We start from the raw sequence: 7,024 nt of genomic DNA, 5'->3' as shown, positions 1-7,024 counted from the left end.
TGATAAGACTCAGAGATAGGGCAATTAAAATATAAATTAGCAAGTTTTTCTAAGTCTACTTCATTACCACAAACAATTCTATTCAAATCTGGATCTGTTAGATTCAGATGGCGTTCAAAATCTTGGTAATAATATTCACGTAGGGTAGGCATGGCAATAAGATTTCTAGCAGGAAATCCAAAGATTGCGCCGAATTCCTCCGGCAAGGGACAGATCTCATCATAATCAAATTTGAAACAGTGTGTTTCTGGACTCCAATAATCTAATGCTGCCCTAAGAAAATCATGTTCAATAGCTACGTGTCGCAGGGCTAGCAAACCCCTGACATGAAATAATTCTAACTCTCTTTTTTCAGCATTGGTCAAAGAATAAGACCAATCGCGCAATGTATTATCAAAATTCTGAGACATGATTATTGAAATATGAAATTCTAAATTATTTTGTGTTTCGTAATTATGCATATCATGAATAAACTGGTCTTATTTTATAGTAAAAGCGCTCGAAACTGCCCATAATTTATCTTTTCATACGCGTAAAACACACCGCTGAGTAATACGCGTCCCGTGACACGGGAAGTTCCACCGTGTCACGGGAACTTTTTCCGTGACACGGCATTTTCTGTCGTGACACGGTATACAGTGCCGTGTCACGGCACTTCACGCGTTTTCTTTTTTCATCTTTTCCTGTATCTATCCGGATTTTTATAGTATTTTAGCTTCACCGACTATTTTTCAGTTTTTCTAAGAGTTTTATTTCTAATAAAATTCTCACTTTTTTTATCGATATTCTTTTATTATTATTATCTTTATTTTATTTATTTATTTATTCATCACTTTAAGATTTTATTTCTTTATCACTTTATTTATTTTTTGTCTTTTTATTTCTTTTTATTTTGGGGAAGGTAATTTCACTTATTTTATTTCTTTATCATTTTATTTTTTGTCTTGGGGAAGGTAATTTCATTTATTTTATTCTCATTTTATTTTCTTTTGGGGAAGGTAATTTTATTTTGCTTGTCTTTTTATTTCTTTTTCTTTTGGGGAAGGTCGGTACCCTCCATTACTCCACTTATGTTTTTTCGTCGCGTCGTTAATAAATACACAATCACACACAAGGAGTTTCAAGCACACACTAACACACAATAATAAATACATAAACCGTAAATAATGTACAAAGAGTCGTAATACATAAATATGTCAAGTGTCTAGTATGTACAAACAAAAACCCTCGGTCAAAAGTCCCTAGAGCCAGAATCAGTCTCGTCTCCACCCTGTGCATATGGGAACGGCGAACCGAAGAGTCCCTCCACCATCCGAGTACGGGGAGTAGCGTCCCTACTAGTCCCTGTAGTTCCAGCTGTAGCCAAGCTCAAGGCAGGACCCGTCCAGCCGGAAAACGGAGTAGACTGGCCCAAAGACACTGGAATCGTCGGTGAAGGCATCGTCCCATACATCGAAACCGAGAACAAGCCCGACAGCGGTGGAGGAATCCCGGATAATGGAGCTGAAAATGAACCAGGATCCAAAGGAGTCAGAACAGACCCAAACTCAGGCTGTGGAGGCTGTGAAAACGACTGTCGCTGCCCCTGGCTCTGGCCCGGAAAGCGCTGGGAAGACTGAGGCTGCTGCCACTGAGCCTCCTGAAATAGCTGAGTAGTCTGAGGCTCTCGCTGAGAATGAGAACGCCAGCGAATCTCAGGAGATCTTCTACCGCGACCAAGCTCCTCCTCGTCTGAGCCTCTAGGCCTCGAGCGCGAGCGGGACCTCCGTCGCTCCTGAAAGATACAAAATCAAAAGGTGTCAACAATGCAAAATAAAACAAATGGTAGAAAGGAAAAAATAAGTGATACCTCAAGAACGTCGCTAGAGCTCCGACAACTCGCACCACGCCGAAGCTTGATGATGAAATACTTCAGGGCGTCCACCAGCTTCATGAATCCCATCATCTCCGGGCGGTTAGGCTGAGGATAAAACAAAGAAAACTCAGTAACAAGCAGTATTAAAAGGGTGGATAATGCGTCGAAGAAAACTCACCGGCTCAAAGACCTCGGGCAGAGACTCCTGCGCCTGTCTGTAACCCTCTGGCGCGTTAGCGATATGGTCCTCCGTGATACCAATCGGCCCTGGATATCGGACAGACTGCGGAGGAATCTCGATCCTCCCCACAGGGCGGATGGTCGTCTGAAAATATGATCGAATAATCAAGTTATTCGACTATTTAAAACAGAGACTAGTAAAGAAGATCCTCAAAAGAAATCATACCTCAGGAAGACGGGGTGGAGGAGCCAGAGAGGGAAGCAAGTCCCGCGCATAATCACTCTCCATGTGAACAAGCTCCTGCCATGGAAGAGTATAGCGCTCTCCCCTGTTGATCAACTCTCTGATCAAGCGGGAGTCCAGCATCGACTCTGGTGGAGATGAGGGCACCACAAAGCGATCGCCGCTATGCTGACGGACGACTCGCTCCCCCAAATACCAGACAAAGCGTCCGGTACCAACCAAAATGGTACGGTACGCTGAAAGACGCAAGGCCTCAGGCAAATCAGTCATCCCGGCCCAAGGACGATACTGGACATCAATGGGAACCTAGAAACCATAAAAAAGTTGGCATAAAACAACGGAAACAACGTTAGAAGGAAAAACACAACAAAACTGGTCCTTACGCCGACAAAAGAGGTGCCTCGGCGTAGTAGCCCACGCAGTGCAGGGACGGACTCCACCCGCGACTCTCCTCGATCACGCCAGCTGGCCCCGACAGGGAAATCATGGACTGCTCTGCGACGCCGGCGAGGAGCCAAACCTGGGAAGTACTCGTAGAACCATAGCTACGATAAAAGTAATCTTTAGCACATAAGTCGAACAAGCTAAAGTGAAACAAAAAGGGAAAAGATCATCACCTCTACGACTCTCCACAGACCGTAGACGGTGATAGGGGACTCGTCATTCAGCTGCCGACAGCCATGACGTAGCGACAAATGAAGATCCACGTACCCAAGACTGGCCCAGCTATAGGATCCTATCTCATGGATCCTGGCCAAAGAGGGGAGGTAGCAAAGGAGCACGCGTGAACTCCTGTCAGGAGAAAGGGTCATAGAGATCAGGATCAGGATGAAGATCCGCACCCGCTGCTCAGCCGTCGTATCCTCCATCTCGAAGCCGCGAGCTAGAACTGAAGCCAGCTCCGATCGTCCACTCCTAGGACCACCTCGAGACACTGGTTGGGTCCTGATGTGCTGAACGATCGGACCCAACAAATCAGCTGCCTCAGCCGATCCCAAGATAGATCGGACATCTGACCTACAGCCCGGTCGGTGAAGCGCAGCCCGCTGATCATGCTGAAGTCTAGAGGGGTCATCGTCATCTCCCCCCAAGAAAAATGAAAGGTGTTGGTAGTATCCCAGAAATACTCCAACAATGCGCGAACGACTGTCGCGCCGCAACCCCGGGGGCTGCGAAACCCTACAACTGCCATGTAGAAATCTACTAATCTAGCCGATTCCCATAGGGCGTTCGTAGCAGGATCCCTCGTAATGACCTGGTGAAGTCGAGGGATCAAATCGCCGGCTCCGGAACCAAGTTGGCGAAGCGTGCCATCTACTATGCCGGAGAGTGGGCGATGAGAGACATGGTTTTCACGGCAGAAAACCAACTGGTCTGGAGTCCACGGAGGTGGAACCCACCTACCCCTACTCGTAGAAGTCCGAGGCTCGGACTCTAAGACATCGTCGTCCATGCCCTCAGAAACAGTGGGAGTGTCCTCCCGAAAAGCCCGACGCCGGCCGTGGGTAGAAATATCGCAATCTCGTCGTCTAGGCATGCTATTATCAAAATCTAAATGTTTAGCATCATTTCCTAAACATTTAATTCAAGTTGCATATTTATAAAAATAAAAATCTAAATACTTAGCATCATTTCCTAAGTTATTTAGTTGTTTATTGAATTATATGCTAAATTTTTACCTCCAGGCTAAAAATTGGCAAAACTATGGTATTTAGTTTCTCTATGACAAACTAATACTACAGTTCTCCTAGCCGCATGATACTATGTTCTCCATGACAATATAGTACATATGCAAAATATGAATCAACACATCATTTCACAAGATTCACCACCATTTTATCACCATTTCAAGAGCAAAGGAGTAATATGAACATTATTTCACAAAGTAGTACCCAAAAATGGTGATTTGCTCAATTCTCCATCAAATCATGCAATTTTTGTCTCAAATTTCTCACAAACACACATGCATACATATACAAGTAAAATCATGGCAAGAATTTCAACATAAAACCTCAAAATCAAAAATCCCCAAATTGATTTTTAAGGGTTTTTCATGAAATTTCTTGAAGCAAATTTGAGATAAAAGTTAAGAGGGACTTACATAGACTTGTAGAGAGTCGAGAATGAGGAAGGAAGCATAAAATTAGAGCCAAATCGGTGAAAATTCGAGCTTCACAGGCTCGAAAAATTTGGAAAAAAAATTGAAACACAGCCGCCGTGACACGGTTGCGCTTAACCGTTGCACGGTGAAAGGGTGACGTGTCACGGGGTCTGATTCCGTGTCACGGCAATTACTGAAGTCGTCGGAGCTCCGGTGACTCTGTCAGAAGCACCGACGAACGAAAGAAACAACAGCAGCGAACAACAGTAGCAGCAGCCCGCAGTAAAATAAAAAAATAAAATAAAAAATAAAAAAAAGAGAGAGAGAGAGAGAATGCAGCGTCGCCGTGTCACGGTTGTTGTTCCCGTGTCACGGTGAGGACGGACGGCTGCCGGATTCTCTTAACCGTGGCGCGGAGTTTGTGTGAAGCAAGAAGATGAAAATGGAGAAGTGTAGAGAGAGGAGATGAGAAATGGTGAAATAGTGAAGCAGAAATGCGAATTTAAAGACAAAAAAGTAACCGTTACAATAATTCACGTGTTGACCGATTCAAACAGCAAAAAAAAAAAGAGGAAAAAAAAATTCCCGTGACACGGGATTTTATCCCGTCTGACGGCACGAGTTCCCGTGTCACGGCAAAGCGCTGACGTGGCACGGCGGCTCTTCACATTGTCAGCGAATATTCCTGGCATTTTTGACTAGTTTGACTGATTTTTCGAGATTATTGAGCGATTATTTTTCGCTAGAATTACGCGAAAAATTCTAACTGATACTTAAAGGGGACTAAAATTACCATTTTACCCCTGGCAAGCGTCAAAGTCTATTTTTCGGCATTTTAAGCACTTGATATGGTCGGATAATCGACTTAAAATTGTGAATCATCTGCGGCCCATGTTCGGGGATAATCGAAACGAATTTCAGCAAGTCGGCTTTCCTCAAGCATGGAAGGCATTATCGGTGGATTTTTCTTCAAGTATAGAAAACCACCAAGTCAGCTTTCCTCAGGTTTGGAAAGCGTTATCGGTGGATTTTTCTTCAAGTATAGAAAACCGCCAAGTCGGCTTTCCTCAGGCATGGAAAGCATTATCAGTGGATTTTTTCTACAAGTATTGAAAACCACAAAATTCCTTTGTCGGCTTTCCTCAAGCATGGAAGGCATTATTGGTGGAATTCTTCAAGCATAAAATGACACCAAATTCATACGTCGACTTCCCTCAGGCATGGAAAGTATTATCCGGTAGCTTTCTTCAAGCTTAGAAAACTACCAAACTCTTCAGTCGGCTTTCCTCAAGCATGGAAAGCGTTTCAACAAATGTCACTCGGTGGATTCCTTCAAGCTTAGGAAGCTGCCAAATTCGTTTGTCACCGATACACTAGTGCCAGATACGTATTCTATCGCTTTACTCTTTTATCTGTGGAATTAACATTTTTCTGCAGGTATCGGCGTATACAGAGTGATTTAGGATCGCAGAACGTCTTAAATCATTCTCCGTCCCTATCGGCTACTTTGACTATCGTTTTTGAAATTGACGTTTCTACAAACTCAGTCAAAGTGGGGGCTTCTGTAGACACCTAAAAATGTCTCCCCAAAACCAAACCCGGTGATGAACAACCTTTCACCGCCACTATTGGTCGGGTTTAGTATTTAATTCCGAGAGTGCTTAAAAAATCGTATTTTATTAAATTCATATTTTTGAACAGTCTATGGATTAGTCTTGTTGTTTGGTAAAAGCATAGTTTTAATTTCAGCCCAACTTATTTTAAGTCCAAACCTTTTTATTTTATTGTTTTATTATTTATTTTTGGCCCAAACCTTTTATTTATTTTTATTTAATTATTTTCTTATTTTAGCCCGAATAATAAAAGCCAGAAAAAGCCCGAAATTATCAATCGGCACTTAAAAAGCCGAAAGAAATTAGGGTTAAAAATGAATTTAGACGGAAAATGGACTGGAATTTCCCGCGCCACGGCAGACTGCCACCGTGTCACGGGAATCCTTCCCGTCTAACGGTGGGACTTCCCGTGACACGGGAGGTCTGCCAAATGACAGAGCCTGTCGCCAAGCGACGCAGCGCCACGCGACAGCCTATAGTGTGGCGCTGCAGACAGTTTTTCCACTCGTTTTAATATTTTGATAAAATTTAGGCGTACGAAGGGTAAAACTGTAATTTCCTTAAAAACACTTCTTTTATTCTAAACAAAACTCTTAAAACTCAATTATCAATGTTTATCACATTAGGATTCAAAAGAACCGTCTAGAAGATTCTAGAAGACTATAATCAATCATAATTGCATTAGGAATGATAAATCATAATAGGCCCTCCTCTTGATCATTTGGCCGCTCATAAAAATCAAACCGGGCCCAGTTTAGTAATTTGGCCATAACTTCCTCATTATTCATCGCAATCGGGCTAATAATATATCGTTGGAAAGCTCTTTTTGAGCCCAATACAACTACACTATTATTAGACCCTTGCCATGGATCAAACTAAACTGGATTAGCTATTTTTATAAAATAGGTTTTCAAAAACAAAGAGAAAGAAAAGAATTAAAAACCAACCGCAACACTAGACTTTCCACACTTTCACTTCATTCGATTATGATTTGACATGAAAGGTATTCATCACCGGGTTTGGTTTTGGGG

This window comes from Chenopodium album, chromosome 2 (genome assembly GCF_948465745.1).
Source record: "Chenopodium album chromosome 2, dcCheAlbu1.1, whole genome shotgun sequence".
Taxonomy (NCBI): Eukaryota; Viridiplantae; Streptophyta; class Magnoliopsida; order Caryophyllales; family Amaranthaceae; genus Chenopodium; species Chenopodium album.
This window is presented reverse-complemented; position numbering follows the sequence as displayed.